The following is a 15781-nucleotide window of genomic DNA, read 5'->3' as shown; positions in this document are numbered from 1 at the left end:
ATTGTTTCAAGACAATGACCCTTTGGCCAATGTTCCAAATATTCCTTTGTGAAATGACTATGAGCTCATGAAACTATTTAATTCCCTCTTCAGAAAGGAGATGCTGCCTTACTTTGACCAAATGTACGTGTTCAGTCTACAAATTAGGATGTTGCTACACGTTTGCCGCTGCTCACATGTACAGGTCTCCGACTTTTGCACTTAGTGGGTAAAAGCACCTGGTTTGGAGCTGCAAGTCAGAGACCTAATTTTAAATATATAATTCATTCCTCCTGCAATTGAATGAATCCGTGCCAATCAGTTGGCCCTTTCACCGCCTGCTCACTATTCTGCCATGAATCTACGCTATTCTGAATCCAAATCAAACAGCAAAATAGCATCTCAGATTGAGCAGGTCTCATACAAGATGACTGAGCCACATCCAAGCAGGAAGCCACCAGGCGTAAACAACTGGCAAAATAAGTGCCTTGAAATAGCTTAGCAACAAACTAAGTTCTGGCATGCAGAGGACACTAGCATCCCTCCAGTCTCCAGAGTACCAGAGTGGCTGATGGGCAATGTCCTGCAAAGAGGTCACTTTGGGAGAAGCAAAAATGATGCCTCCTAATGGTTGTGCCTAAGTGTAACAGCCTGAAGGTATTGGAGCACTTTATATGAGCACCAGTTACATTTAACAAGGACATAATAATTTTTTTAGTAGGTACAGAGAGATAAAGTGATTTGCCCAGAAACACAGGATGTTATTATAATTTAGCAGTAAGCATGGCCTGAGTGGCAAAAGGTACACCCTGAATGGAGTACCAGAGACACACTAGGCAGACAGCATGGCTACCAGTTTTTCATCAAAACTTTTTTTTTTTAGTTTTCTATTGCGTGAAGTAGACCCGAGAAATCGGGTCTCGGAGCTCTTTAAATAGCACCACTCACAGCATCACTCGTCGCCGCCTCAACATCAATCTGCATCAATCACAGCATCAATCTGTGCAACCATTCAACAACAAGTGATTCAAATATGTTCTCTCAATGTTTCAAGCTCGATTACAAATGTCACAAAAAGATGTTGATATTTATTTTGATTTTGTCACAATAAGATATACTAAACAATCTTCACAAAAGTTATTTACAAAAGTTTAAACTATTAAGCTATTGCCATTATAAATTACAATACCTTTTATTTAAGTATTAATTATTTAAAAAAATTAAAAAGCCATTGTTATTTGTAATATCAATACATCTAAGTCACTTAAATACAACACATATTGCATTAAAAATGAATGCTATAGGTGTCACATTTGCGAAAGTTAAAACTATTGGCATTGTAAATGACAAAGCAACACATAAATAAAAAAACTGTCATTTACAAGATCAATAGCTCAAACTTTCCTGATGCGAGACCTATTGCATTGCAAATGCTTGTTTTAATTCATGGTTTGGCCCATGTTGCTTCTTTCTCATCCCACTCACCACCTGTGTTGCTCCCACCCTTCCAGTTGCCCGCTCTTGCACAGACATCCACCCTTTCTCCTTCCTTTTTGTGTGTGGATAAAACAATTTTATTTAGTTTTCCAGTTTAAAACAACAATGCATTTGTCAATCATTTGAGTAAAACACACACCATAGTGCGACATGAAATATACACCGTCCAGTTTCCAAACGGGGCAACTCTATTGACTCACAGTAAACCTATATATACTTTTTTTTTTTTTACAGAGTTTTTTTTTATAACATTGCATTGGTGTTGCTAATCAGCTGTGAAGACGGTACATCATGTTAGACCAACTGCCCAAGTAATTTCCCCCAAACCTTGGTGTGTTTCCGTGGACACCCACGGTATTCGTAGACCACCTGTCCAGTAGGTAGATAGGACATTACAGCCCCAGATCATGTGGTAAAAATCTGCGGGTTTCGTGCCGCATGGGGGGGGGGGGGGCGGGGGGGCCGGTGGGGGTGGGGGGGGCAGATGGGGCGCAGGCCAGAACTATGCAGGTGATACGGGGAGAGGTTAACAAAATAGAGATAGTTTGGATGAGGCGCAGCCTGGCTGATGTTGTTAGCTTCCGTGGGGCCATTAGTGCGTCTCTCCAGTCCAGTCCAGTCCAAACATTATGATGCAGTCAACGCTGGCCCCATGATAGCGCTTTTTTCTTTTCTTTTGCACTGAGCTGAATGTGTGTAATACTATTATAATAATACCCATATTTGTAAAAAGTGAATATATCCCCCTTAAGGTTTCAAGGTGCTGGGAGCCCTTGGGGAGATTAAGTGAGCTATTGCCCAGAGTCACATGATACTGAGCTGAGCTGCCGCCGGAGATCGACCAATGATTCCCACGCTCCGGCGTCAGCTGCTCTGGCCGCTCCGCCACACTTCTCCCACTTTGTGTAAGTGTTCAGTATTCTCCTAATGGATGCATGTTTGTTGAACTGCAACCTGTATCTGGGAAAAGATGCATTCCTGTGACACCTTTTACGAGTAAGTAATGTTTTCTTGGCCTTTCTTTTGCTGAAAATTCAGATGCGTCCAAAACAGCTGATCTGTATAATTTTATAGCGCCTCTATTGGCACTTTGTAGATCGCTGATGTTTCTGTTGCCGAATTTAATAGGACTTCATTAAGCGACATCATAATGTTGGATATCTGATCACTGCACATGTCCGCAGTGAGCGTTCCGTCTCTGCCATCTTGCATATATGCCGTACAATTGGCTTTTATGAGTTCCTATTAAGTCGAGGATATAGCAGTATTAAATACAAAACTCTCCTGTGTGCAAGCAATCCGCTAATCCTTAAGACCTCATTCTTGGACACTTCCTCACCAGTGTCGCCAAGCTGCACTATAAAATTGCTACTATCCATGATAAGGTGTGTACATATAGTCGGGTACCCAGGCAGGCTGTCCAGTCATTTGAGGGCACAGTGCACATCCTTCACGCCCCCGTCATGATGTTGCATAGGTGGCCTTTTGTAACCTTTTAAACAGCTAGGGTCAAAGCTCCAGGGAGTAGAATTGCCTTAAAACTGCTCATCCTAAAAGGTGGTTCTTTCTCCCAGTCCTGCACACAGCTCGGTTTGGCTTTTGAGAAAGAGGGTCTCTTGTGAGTTTTATCCACGTTGATTATTGTACATGGGATCAGGGTTCCGCTGATAGCTTGGTCCTATTCTAGTATGGCTTCATCTGTACATTTTGTGTTTAAAAAGTTAAAATCTTTGCTTAGCTCTAAAGAGTATACATTGCAAACTCAACGAGCTGTGTTTTTGAACTAGTAAAGAGTGAACTTCAACTATTGTGATCACCAGTCCATTTTTAAATATTTTTTACCAGCCTGGGCTGCATATTTAAGTCCAGGCGGGAAAATAGTTCAGAAAAAGCAGCAGAATCCGGCAATGTCAAATAGCTCTAATATTTGACTTTTTCAATGTTTAAGCCATGTTATAGAGCAGTGCGGCCTCTGTGCAGCATGTTTGAAAGTAAATTTTAAAAGAGTGCTATGACTGGGTCAATGATGCCATAGCATTAAAAAATACTTTAAACCTTGGTGCACAGCAGCCACACTGCTTTCATACGTTCCCACAAAACACTGGCAAAGTTAATAGAGCTTGAATAGGCACAACCTTTTGGCTTTGCCAATGCTTGTTTGTTCCTTGGCACTACCTAGTGTAGTGTTAGAACTCAAGCAGCCTCGGGCATAATGCCCAGTCAGATGGGTTTCCCCAGGCGCCTGCTCACAGGGCATGCAAATTCTGTTTTTTGAGCCGCCACTAAACTGACAATTCTGTAGCCTTTTCGCCTGTGATGCATAATCATGCTCCAGATAGAGTACTTGAAGTGGAAGTACAGAAGCATAGGTACTCACTTCCAGAATACTGGTTTACTACCCAGACGTGCTGGGACTGTCCCTTTCACATGTAAAAAGCGCAAGTACTCCGGATCTGAACGCACCTGTCCATTTCTGGCACTGCCTAGCACCTCATTAGGCTCCAGGCCCAGGTGGGCACTTACTCCCTAGACCCCTCTTTCGCTTTTGGGCCTACTCGGGTTGTGTGTTCAGACACACCTCTATGGATTACAGACATAGTTGAGTTTATGGTGTCAGACACCCCTTTTGGCTTTGTGCCTGTGAACTCCAGACACTTAGGCTTAGGGCTCAGTTAGGTGTTGCAGCATAGATGCGTTGTTACACTTCCAGCCTAGCAGGTGGATCACTTGTGATACCTCCCCAGGCTTTGGGCCTCGTCAGTAGTATCTGTCACAGACCCTTCTTTGAGGCTTCGTCTTGGTTCAGGGGTACAAGGACCAGCCGTCTCTTCAGCTTTGGGCATGGTCGGTAGCATCTGCCACAGACTCTTCTTTGAGGCTTCACCTTGGTACAGGGGGTACAAGGACCAGCCGCCTCTTCAGCTTCGGGCCTAGTCGGTAGTATCTGCCAGAGACCCTTCTTTGAGGCTTCAGGGGGTACAAGGACCGGCCGCCTCGTAAGCTTCAAGCCTAGTCGGTATCATCTGTCACAGACCCTTCTTTCACACTTCATCTTGGTTCAGGAATACAAGGACCAGCTGCCTCTTCAGCTTCGGGCCTAGTCAGTAGTATCTGCCAGAGACCCTTCTTTGAGGCTTCGTCTCATTCTGTAGTACAAGGACCAGCCGCCTCTTCAGCTTCGGGCCTAGTCAGTAGTATCTGCCAGAGACCCTTCTTTGAGGCTTCTTCTCGGTTCAGGGGGTACAAGGACCAGCCGCCTCTTCAGCTTCGGGCCTAGTTGGTAGTATCTGTCAGAGACCCTTCTTTCAGGCTTCGTCTCTTTTCAGGGGTAAAAGGCCCATCTGCCTCTTCAGCTTTAGGGCTAGTCAGGTGCATCTGCCACAGACCCTTCTTTGAGCCTTCATCTCGGTACAGGGGTACAAGGACAATCTGCCTCTTCAGCTTCAAGTCTAGTCGGTAGTATCTGCCACGGACCCTTCTTTGAGGCTTTGTCTCGGTTCAGGGGTACAAGGACCAGCCGCCTCTTCAGCTTTGGGCGTAGTTGGTAGTATCTGCCACAGACCCTTCTTTGAGGCTTCGTCTCGGTTCAGGGGGTACAAGGACCAGCCGCCTCTTCGGCTTCAGGCCTAGTCGGGTGCATCTGCCACAGACCTTTCTGTGAGGCTTCATCTCGGTACAGGGGTACAAGGACCAGCCGCCTCTCCAGCTTCGGGGCTAGTCGGGTGCATCTGCTAAAGACCCTTCTTTGAGGCTTCATCTTGGTACAGGGGTACAAGGACCAGCCGCCTCTTCAGCTTCGGGCCTAGTCAGTAGTATCTGCCAGAGACCCTTCTTTGAGGCTTTTTCTCGGTTCAGGGGGTACAAAGACCAGCCGCCTCTTCAGCTTCGGGCCTAGTTGGTAGTATCTGTCAGAGACCCTTCTTTCAGGCTTCGTCTCTTTTCAGGGGTAAAAGGCCCATCTGCCTCTTCAGCTTTAGGGCTAGTCAGGTGCATCTGCCACAGACCCTTCTTTGAGCCTTCATCTCGGTACAGGGGTACAAGGACAATCTGCCTCTTCAGCTTCAAGTCTAGTCGGTAGTATCTGCCACGGACCCTTCTTTGAGGCTTTGTCTCGGTTCAGGGGTACAAGGACCAGCCGCCTCTTCAGCTTTGGGCGTAGTTGGTAGTATCTGCCACAGACCCTTCTTTGAGGCTTCGTCTCGGTTCAGGGGGTACAAGGACCAGCCGCCTCTTCAGCTTCAGGCCTAGTCGGGTGCATCTGCCACAGACCTTTCTGTGAGGCTTCATCTCGGTACAGGGGTACAAGGACCAGCCGCCTCGCCAGCTTCGGGGCTAGTCGGGTGCATCTGCTACAGACCCTTCTTTGAGGCTTCATCTTGGTACAGGGGTACAAGGACAATCTGCCTCTTCAGCTTCAAGCCTAGTCGGGTGCATCTGCCACAGACCTTTCTGTGTGGCTTCGTCTCGGTTCAGGGGTAAAAGGACCAGCCACCTTTTCAGCTTCGGACCTAGTCGGGCATAGACACTTCGTTAGTCTAAGAATCAAGTCACATGTGCCAGCTTAGGCAGCTCCTTGGGCCTCACGCTTGTTAGGGTGCATCCATGTAAGAACTCTCTTGGTTTCTGGCCTTGCACGGTATGTTAGCAAGAGCCACGTTTTCAGCCTTCAAGGCGAGTCCGCCCTGTCTGTCTCAATCAAGGCACAACCTTGGGCTATATCTGGTCTAAAAGTCTCTCGGAAAGGCCTCACTCGCCCGTTGTGGCCCCTCTGCAATGCATGGAGTTAGGAGTGACTGAACGTAGAGTAAGGAAGAGGTATTGCTAGGGCGAGGCTGGTATAAATTACGAAATCTGGGGGAGCGTGGGTAGAGATATGAGGGATTAAGGGCTGGATCATGATACACATGCGAACATGCCCAACCACGACCATGCTTGACTGGAGTTACTCATAGTTGCAGTTGGCCTTTGCTTTGTTCAGATCCGGTTCTGCGTGAGGCACCTGAACGTCATCCTAGTAAAGCAGTGAAAACCCACGTTAAAGCAATGGCAAAAACGCCCGTTTCCACTTTCGCGTTCGCGTTGATCTCAGCTGCAAGCAGAACGGACCCCCATTGAGGACCTGCTACTCTGAAAAGTTTTGGGCATCGACCCCTGCGGAAATTGGACTCCCATTGTGGATCCCTCCCGCAACGGTTACCTGGAATCCGGACCTTCACTCAGGACCGTGGCATCCTTAATTTATGTTGGTGTGCTGACCGCTTTGGACTTTTTGCAATTCAATCCCCAGCATTGTAACGGTGGAATTCAACTCGGCACTATTCTTATAGTCGAGCCGTTTTCCCTCACCATTCTGACGAGCTCGCTCAGCCATTCAGATTAGGCAAAGGATCAATAGTCCTGAAGATGAACTCTAAATTAATTTTAGTTCGAAGCGTCGTCGACAGCATACACAAATGTCACTAATGCATTGAGATTTTATATGTGCATATGTGTAGTTTATGATTAGTCTGTGTATAATTTATGCCAATCAGACTACCTCTTGTTTTGCCTACAATTTATGTTGTATGTTTCTTCTTGTGGAGTGTGTTTAGTCGGGCACCGGCTGGTGTCCCTCTTACATTTTTAAGATTTTGATACAATCAATTATCTAATTGAATAAAACGGTCCGGCTGGACGTTAACATAGAACTATCTAGTCTATATTCATTGAATCAATTTTGTTTGTTTAGGGACCACTGTCTCTGTTAAAAAGTACTACCCATAGGTCCCTAGCGATTGCACCTTGGGTTCCCTTGTTTTGTAAAATATATTTATTAAAACACCAGCTTCACCCTTGCGGTTTATAATCATGTCCCTAAACAAAAATGGAATTATAGTGTTATAAGGGAGTTACATTTTTTGTTTTTAATCAAAAGGAGACTTGTCCGTAATGTGTTTTTACACCCCGCGCCCCACAACCACAAACACGTTCTCCTTGATATATTTATAAATTATTCATGTTAAAGGAATTGACTTCTTAATAAATTTAGGGAAAAAATGTGGCTTAAAATACCAGTCGGCTTTGGAAAATCTTGATTGAGCCTATTTTCACAATATTTTAAAAACTTCTTATTTTCATGCAGTTAGAAATAACATGTAGCATTGACTGTTCAATTATATTCTGGTATTTGTAATCCAACTTGACCATAACTGCATCTCCTAAATGCATCGGTTTATTCAGTTATTATAACGGAACACTCCATGAATTATGGTGGCATTGTCTTGGAACAACTGTTTGTGCAAGTAGACCAGAGGGTCAAAGGTGTTCACAATCCGTTCCCTTGTTTTTGCAAGAATCTCCTAAATTTGATTGGTCAATCGCTGATTTCTGCTGTCTATTTCAATATGCTGTTGTCCAATTATGTATTTATGCCTGGTTTACCTTCTCTTGTAGGATATATGTCTGCGCCATGGCCGGTTCGTAACTTCGCCACTCTTGTCTACCACCCATTCATAAGGGTGCCAGGCCAGGGCACGGCCAGCCAATGAGTGCCCGGTAAGACCACTTTTTTTGTTTTTTAACTATTAACTTTTTTTGTAACCAGATCAGCATCTACCTGACCTCAATGTTTTTCCACTTTGTACTCCCAAACCTCGCTGCACCCACAACATAGAATCTGCTGTGAAAGGAACTTTCTTTCATCAAATGTTGTCTGTTCTTACTAGATTAAAGTAGAATTGGCATATACCTTAATTGAACGTTCTAGGCCAAATTATGAGCTGACCCAAAGCCACTGTACATCCTTAGGTGAAGTTGCTTAAAGGAGATGATGAACAATAATCTCTTAACATTATCAATGCTATAAGAACGTAGTTTCGGTGAAAGTTCGATATTTTTAGAAGGATTCTAAGTGACCATTACATCTAATCTGGATATGCCAAGGAGGTCCCACCTGTGGAACACCACAACTCTTGTTACTTGCACCAGCAGCAAGCCTTGCCAGAGCAATTGTGTGCCGTCCTGCATAGACAGCCAGTCCAGCATAGCACCTTTTGCCAGTAGCTCAACTTTATCTAGGCAGGAGCGGGCAGAGAGTCTATGATCTAAGAGCAGATTGGTTATCGGAGATGAAACCTTGAACAGGTCCCATTCCCAGCAGATAGGTGGATCATCCCTAGACCTGGAATGCTTTTTGTTTATGGCCAGTAGCTGCACAGTTCAGTAATACAGCCATATGCCTGTCATCCTACATTGACGGATACATCTGTCCAGGAGATTTTAGTGGATTTCCACCCCATGTGAAACTAAGGAACATGTCCCATTTATTACCAAACAACTGGGCAGGAATTTCATAGGGATAATGCTTTCAGAGTGCAACCATCTTAACCCCTTGGCTGCTGGGGTAGTTGTCCTGCTGAGCTGGGGGGCACAGCTCGTCATGAGCACAGTGCTCCTGTGCTCATGACTAGCTGAGCTCGTCATGGCCACACCCGTTTCCGTGGAACGCTCAGCACAGCAGGGGAATTATCCCCGCGTGCGAGCGTTCTAAGGGCTATGACGAGCTGAGCTAGTCATCAGCACACGAGCACTGTGGCTGATCATCAGCATGGAAGGTGTAGTAATGGGGAGGAGATTACCAGCCCAAAGGACCCTCTGCCATATAACCTAAAGCAAGATGGTTGTTTAGTTCACAACACATGTCAATAGAAATGTGCCTCTCTCAGAACTTGAAACTTTTGGTTGTGCGCCTGTCAGTACTTCAAACTTCCGGTTCTTGTTTGCCGCTTCTCCCTCCAGCCCTCTGCGGAGTCCCACCCCTGCACTGGGAAAAATTTGGATTTTTCTCACTTTACTATCACACCGTAGGCTTCACCACAGAGATTGAGGATTGTCATCAGCCTTTCCCCAGTTCATCACAAGTGGCAGAATAAAAGCAGAATTATCAACTGCATACTGTGACATCCAGTCTTTTAGATTGCCCTCCCATTAGAAGCCCTGTGCCAGGCCCTTCTTTGTGATCAAACTGCAAATGGCCCAATTGCTAAAGCAAATAAAAATTGCAAGAGCGGGCACTCGTTCCTAGTGCCAGTGTGGAATGGGTTAGATAAGATTGTGTTTCTCACCTAGCTCCAAGAGCTGTTATCTAATGCGTAGATGAAAGCCAGAAAGGTGAAACCTTATTTTTCTGTAGGACTTGCCAGAGAAAAATCCTATCATAGGGAGTCAAAGGCAACTTTATAAGCTGCAAATGTCAGTATGAACCCATACATTTGTGTGCTCCGTACAGTCCAATTTGTCCTCTTCTCTCTCATATTTCCACCTCTCCTCTTTTCTGCATGATTCCGTACCGGGGTTAGGCCCTGTATAATCGAGTGACCGTAATAATCTCACCTCAGGTTCTTGTTTTATTTCCTTTTTATATGCTATGACTGCCTCACAAATATCTTATGATAACCCTGGTACAGTACTACTCTATGTATGTATCTTTTTGAAAAACAATACAAACATTTGGGGGAAGAGGGGGGAAAGGACAGGCCAATTTGAACACTGTGTGCTCTGGCCTTCACAAAAGCATCCTTTTTACGTTAAAATGCAAGAGTGTATACGCCTGAAAGGAATGAGAAATAGAAGTACATCCTGCTTAGGGAGATTGCCAGACTGTAAAGTATGAGTCCACTCATATGCAAGTTGAATAAGCTGTAATGATTTTAGCACACCAAGGATTGTATGAGCTGCAACCTTCACCACCTCCTGGCTCTGCCAGCTCCTCAATAACAGTACACTAATCAATCTAGAACACCCCGGTACCAGGTAGCTAGGCACAATCTTACAAGTTATACAATAACAATGAAGAAATGCTAAACATAACACATCTTCCCTTTTTAAAATATAAACAAAAGAATAAACCTCCATAGTAAAATACAAGAATAACAGTAAAAATATATATACATCAATCACTTACTATTGCACATTAATAATACAATGACCAATTAGGTTTAATTCTAACATGCCCCCCCCCAACTAAACTCCATCCTCACCCCCATCTTCCTTACTTCCATCTTCCTTACTATGCATGTCGCTAGTACAACCATTCACCTCCACAGGACCACCTTCTCCTACACCTCTTTCTTTAACCCTTCCTCCTGCAACACAGCCGTCGGTTTCTAACAGCCTTTCTGACTCATTCCTATACATGGTGCCATCCCCTGCTGGGTCAATAATCTTTTCTGTCCGTATTTGCACCTTTGTCAGTTAAGTTCTCATTCCATACACTCTCATTGCGAAGTACAGCTATTCTTTTTAAGTTCCACATTGCCATCATTCAACAGGAGGGCATTATGCAAAACCTTAATAACTTTCAATGGTTCCGTGAACTGACTCTCCTTTTTTGACTCTCCAAGGTTTTCTCACCTTGACCTTCATTCTAACTTCCGCATTAGTATATTTTAAAAATGTTCTTAAATCATTAAGTTCTTTGTATTTTAAATGAGTATCCACAATCTCCTTCCTTACCTCCTCCATGGAAAACTTTGCCTTAACAGAATGTACTAACCACTTTGGGTTAGCCTTGGTCCTGGCCTCCCTGCCTCTAATAATTTCAAAAGGCGAAACACCTAAAGCATTGTGAGTAACTGTTGTATACATCCAAACAGTCTTGAATATTTGGGCTTCCCAGTCATCCTTGTTCCTATCAGCTAACTGCACAACATTTTAAATCACCCTGTTGAAGGTCTCTGTCGTACCGTTCCTACTGGGATTATAGAGTGAAGTGGTTCTATGCTTGATGCCCACCCTGGTAAAATAATCGAGTTTTTCAAGACATAAATTGTACCCCATTATCACTGATCAGTTGCGTTGGCAACCCTTCATTTAAGAAAATCTCATCCATAAATGTTGAGTCTATTCTTTCAACAATTTTGATGGTTGGCCATCGAGAACAGGTATCCATCAAGACTATCATATACTTCAGCCCCTCTCCAAGGGTTTGATGATGTCAATGGTCACTGTCTCTCACAGATTAGGCGGAACAGTATGCTCACACATGCTGTGCCTAAAGGTCTTTAAGGACTTGTCGGCATTAGAATACGCAATGCATTCTCTTACCATCCTTTTCTCGAACATATCCATTCAAGGCCACAAAAAACATTTTTTGACTACAAGTTTAGTTTTGACAATTCCTGCTGGTCCTTCGTGACATAAATTGACTACTCTGCTCCTGAAGGTAACTGGAGGAACAACTTTATCTCCGCACAATGCTACCACCCACCGTTAATTTAATTCTTATCTTCCAAAAATGTTTCAATTCCGTGGATTACTCTGATTTGCTGAGCCAACCTGATCCAATGAAATTGATCCATTTTTGGAAAATCGAATCCCAATCCTCTCTCAACACCAGTCAAACCTTGATCAAGAATAATAGCAATTCTGAACTCTTCCCATTCTGACTCCTCACACTCTTGAATGTCCAAAGGCAATCTAGACACAAAATCAGTGTTGCTTTTACCAGAAACACATTCTACTCTATAAATTGAAATCCTGCAGTCTCGTGGACATTCTTGCTATTGTGATGTCCTCAAATTCCTTCTGACATCCAAGTGTCCAACAAAATTTGCACTTGTTTTCAATAGTTGGCTGACATTGTAAACTTCACTGGCGAACCCTTACACAAACTTGGATTAAAACTCTACAAGTCCTAAGATGGATCCTAACTCTAGTACGAGCTTGGGCATTGTGGATAGCTTCAATTAATTCCAGTTTGGGAAAAACTTCCTTCTCACTTAACACATGACCGAGCTATGTCACAGAGTACTTGGCAAACTTGCATTTAGAGTATTCCACAGTTAAATTCCTGTCATTTAGAACTTCTAACACCATGTTCACAGTCATATCATGCTACTGTTTAGTCTTTTGCATATATCAAGATGTCATCCTGGAAACACCCTATATTATTCAGCCTCCTGAAAAGCAGATGAATTAATTTTTGGAAAAAACTCTGCCAGGGATGATAGTCCAAACGGCATTCTCTTATACCGATGACACCCCATAGGGATGCCGTATACAGTACATTTATTTCTGATGGATACATCTGTCAGTGGATTCCTCACCTTGTGAATATCCCCCCTGCGTCAGCAACATTCGGAAATTCTTTTGTAGCTCTTCACGCAGACGTGGACGACGTCACTGAAGCATCAAAGAATATATGGTATCCCAACAGGTAGAAGTAAAAGGAACAATTTTACAAGAGATATGTAAAAAAACATTATCCGCAGGAAGGGAAGGAAACTCAATACATCCGTATAAAGTGCCATGGGCATCATGTTTATCAAATGAAAGCAGAATGTACTACGTGCGGTGGATCTGTCTTGGTGGAGCGTGGAAAGCAATCTGACTCGAGGGGAAGCTGTTCCACTTACCTCCATCGGTGGCCACGGTGATAACAGATGCATCCACCCTAGGGTGGGGTGTTCATCTGGTGGATCTGGAGTTCAAGGGTCTTTAGTCTCCAGAGGAAAGGTTGCTTGACATCAACCTTCTAGAGTTACGGGCGATACGTTTTGGCGCTCAAGGCCTTCCTCCCTTTCCTTCGCGGTCAGCCGTTTCAGGTCCTGACGGACAACACTATGGCGATGTGGTATGTCAACAAGCAGGGAGGAGTGGGGTCACAATGTCTCTGCAGAGAGGCTCTGCGACTCTGGTCCTGGGTTCAGGACCATCAGATTTGTCTGATGGCAAATCATCTGGCCGGAGTTCTGAACGTGCGTGCAGACAGTCTCAGTCGGCAGTTCTCTGCCGACCACGAGTGGAGGCTTCACCCGGAGGTGGTTCGTCACGTCTTTCGGACGTGGGGTAACTCCTCAGGTGGACCTGTTTGCCACTTACGGGAATGGTCACTGCCCGTCATTCTGCAGTCTCCAGTATCCGATGCAGGGAGCTTTGGAGGCTGCGATTCAGTTGAATTGGGACTTAAAACTCCTTTACACGTTTTCTCCCATACCCTTGATTCCTCGGGTTCTGAGGAAGATACGCCAAGACCGGGCCAAAGTCATATTCGCCCTGGATTGGCCAAGTAGGCTGTGGTACACAGATCTTCTCCACCTCTCCTCGTGCCCGCCGCTCCGTTTCCCTCTCAGGGCAGACCTCTCTCAGATGGAGGGGCAGGTTCTACACCCCCACCTCCAAACCTTACACCTTCATGCCTGGAGATTGAACGGGGAAACCTGAATTATTTTTCTCTACTACATGATGTGGTGGATGTCATCTTATCACCCAGGCGTCATTCCACCAAGTCTATCTACTCTTATAGGTGGTCCAAATTTGTCTCTTGGTGTGGGGAGAAATCCATTGACCCTTTGAAGGCTCGATAGTCTGCTCGAAAGTTTGCGCTTTCTTTGGCTCAGCAAGGGTTTGCTGTAGCTACAGTGAAAGGTTATCTATCGGCTTTGGCTGCATTTCTCTGTCTGCTGGATCAGCTGTCCTTATTTAAGTCTCCTATTGTCTTAAGGTTTTTAAAGGGCCTTACAAATACATTTCCTCCTACTCCATTTATTGTGCCCCAATGGGACTTGCATCTTGTGCTTGCTTTCTTAATGGGTTCTCCATTTGAGCCTTTGCACAGGTGTCTCTTGAGGCTTTTATCTTTTAAAACGGTATTTCTGATTGCGATAACCTCTGCAAGGTGGGTAAGTGAGCTTCAGCTCTGAGTTCAAAATCCCCATTCTTGACCATTCATGCTGAAAGAATGGTACTCAGGACTAGGACTGCTATTCTGCCTTCCATATAGGGCAATCCATTACCCTCCCTACCTTCTATCCTCCCCCTCACCCTTCTAAGGAAGAGGAGAGACTTCACCGTTTGGACCCTAAGAGGGCGGGGAGCTTCTACCTGGACAGAACCAGAGAGTTCAGAGTTGATGACCAGCTCTTCGTGGGTTTCGTTGGTGCCAGAAGAGGCAAAGCGGTGCACAAGCGCACGCTGTCAAGATGGATTACCTTGTGTGTCAAGATATGCTACTCTGGCCGGTAAGGAACCTCCTGAAGGTTTGAGAGCCCATTCTACTAGAGCAAAGTCATCTACATCTGCTTTGTCTAGGGGTGTTCCTGTGGAGGACATTTGCAGGGCGGTAACTTGGGCCCCCCTCCACACTTTCGCAAAGCATTATTGTTTGGATGCAGAGGTGAGGAGAGATGGACACTTTGCTTGTTCCGTCCTTCAGGACTTCTTGGTATAGAAGAATGGACACCCTCCTCCGAGAGTGGGACTGCTGTGGGAATCTATTCACAAGGTGAGGAATCCACTGGAAGATGTTTCCATAAGAAGAACAAGTTACTGGCCTTCGGTAACGCTTTTTCTGGTGAATACAGTATCTGCCTGTGGATTCCTCACTGACCCACCGACCTCCCCGTTGTCCACTCTTCTAAACCTGCATTAGTGACATTGTTTTAATATATATATTTTACTGTCAAAGGAAATGTATTGTTATAATTGCTTTCAAGCTTAGACTGCACACTGTGTGTGTTAACTTGGTTATTTGGTACTGTGTACATTGTGTATATATCTACTGTTGTCGGTCCGTCCGTGTGCCTCGAGGGCACGGATAAAAGGGCGGTACTGATGTCATCACGCTGACAGAGTCCTATTAAGGAGCCAGTGACTTCAGAGGAGCCGCGCGCGCAATGCCGTGCTTCTGTGACGTCCTCCACGTCGGCGTGAAGAGCTACAAAAGAATTTCCGAATTTTGCTGACGCAGGGGGATATTAACAAGGTGAGGAATCCACAGGCAGATACTTAATCCACCAGAAAAAGCATTACCGAAGGTAAGTAACTTGTTCTACTCTCCTCGTGTAAAGATATCAGATGGTATACTGCGGATAGATCAAGTGAGGTAAACCACTTTGCACCATCGATTGACACAAGCATTTCAGAGATTTTGTGCAAAGGAAAGTTATCAATCACTATATTGTTGTTATGGTAGCATAAATCAATGCATGACCTGATTTTGCCTTTGTTGCATCTGGCAGTCACCGCAGGTAAAATCCACTCAGATGCTGCTACCTATTCAATAATGTCATCCTCAATCAATTTGTCAAGTTCCTTTTGCACCTCCTGTCTTAACATAAGAAGAATATTCCTGGCTTTGTGCACATTGAGCTGTGCAGAATCCTAAGTATGATGTGATATTCTAAATTTGTGAGCTTACCAATCTTTTCCGAGAACACTTTGGGAAATCTAGTATTGAATTACCAACACCCACTGTCATCCACAATCAATACTGGTTCAGAACTGTTCAAGTTCAACATCATATTAAGATTATCCTGGTTCTGCCAAC

At 44.6% G+C, this 15781-nt stretch overlaps 1 protein-coding gene across 4 annotated transcripts in view; it reads left to right on the top strand.

Annotated features, from left to right (window-relative positions):
- Positions 1–15781, top strand: part of KDM6B (lysine demethylase 6B) — an 823670-nt gene that overhangs the window by 540126 nt on the left and 267763 nt on the right. For all 4 annotated transcript variants that reach the window (XM_086946061.1, XM_086946060.1, XM_086946064.1 and 1 more), the window contains one exon: positions 7909–8010. The gene's annotated coding sequence lies outside the window, so the exon portion shown is untranslated. The remainder of the gene's footprint in view (positions 1–7908; positions 8011–15781) is intronic.

The sequence above is a fragment of the Lissotriton vulgaris genome, chromosome 12 (genome assembly GCF_964263255.1).
Source record: "Lissotriton vulgaris chromosome 12, aLisVul1.2, whole genome shotgun sequence".
Classification (NCBI taxonomy): domain Eukaryota; kingdom Metazoa; phylum Chordata; class Amphibia; order Caudata; family Salamandridae; genus Lissotriton; species Lissotriton vulgaris.
This window is presented reverse-complemented; position numbering and strand designations above follow the sequence as displayed.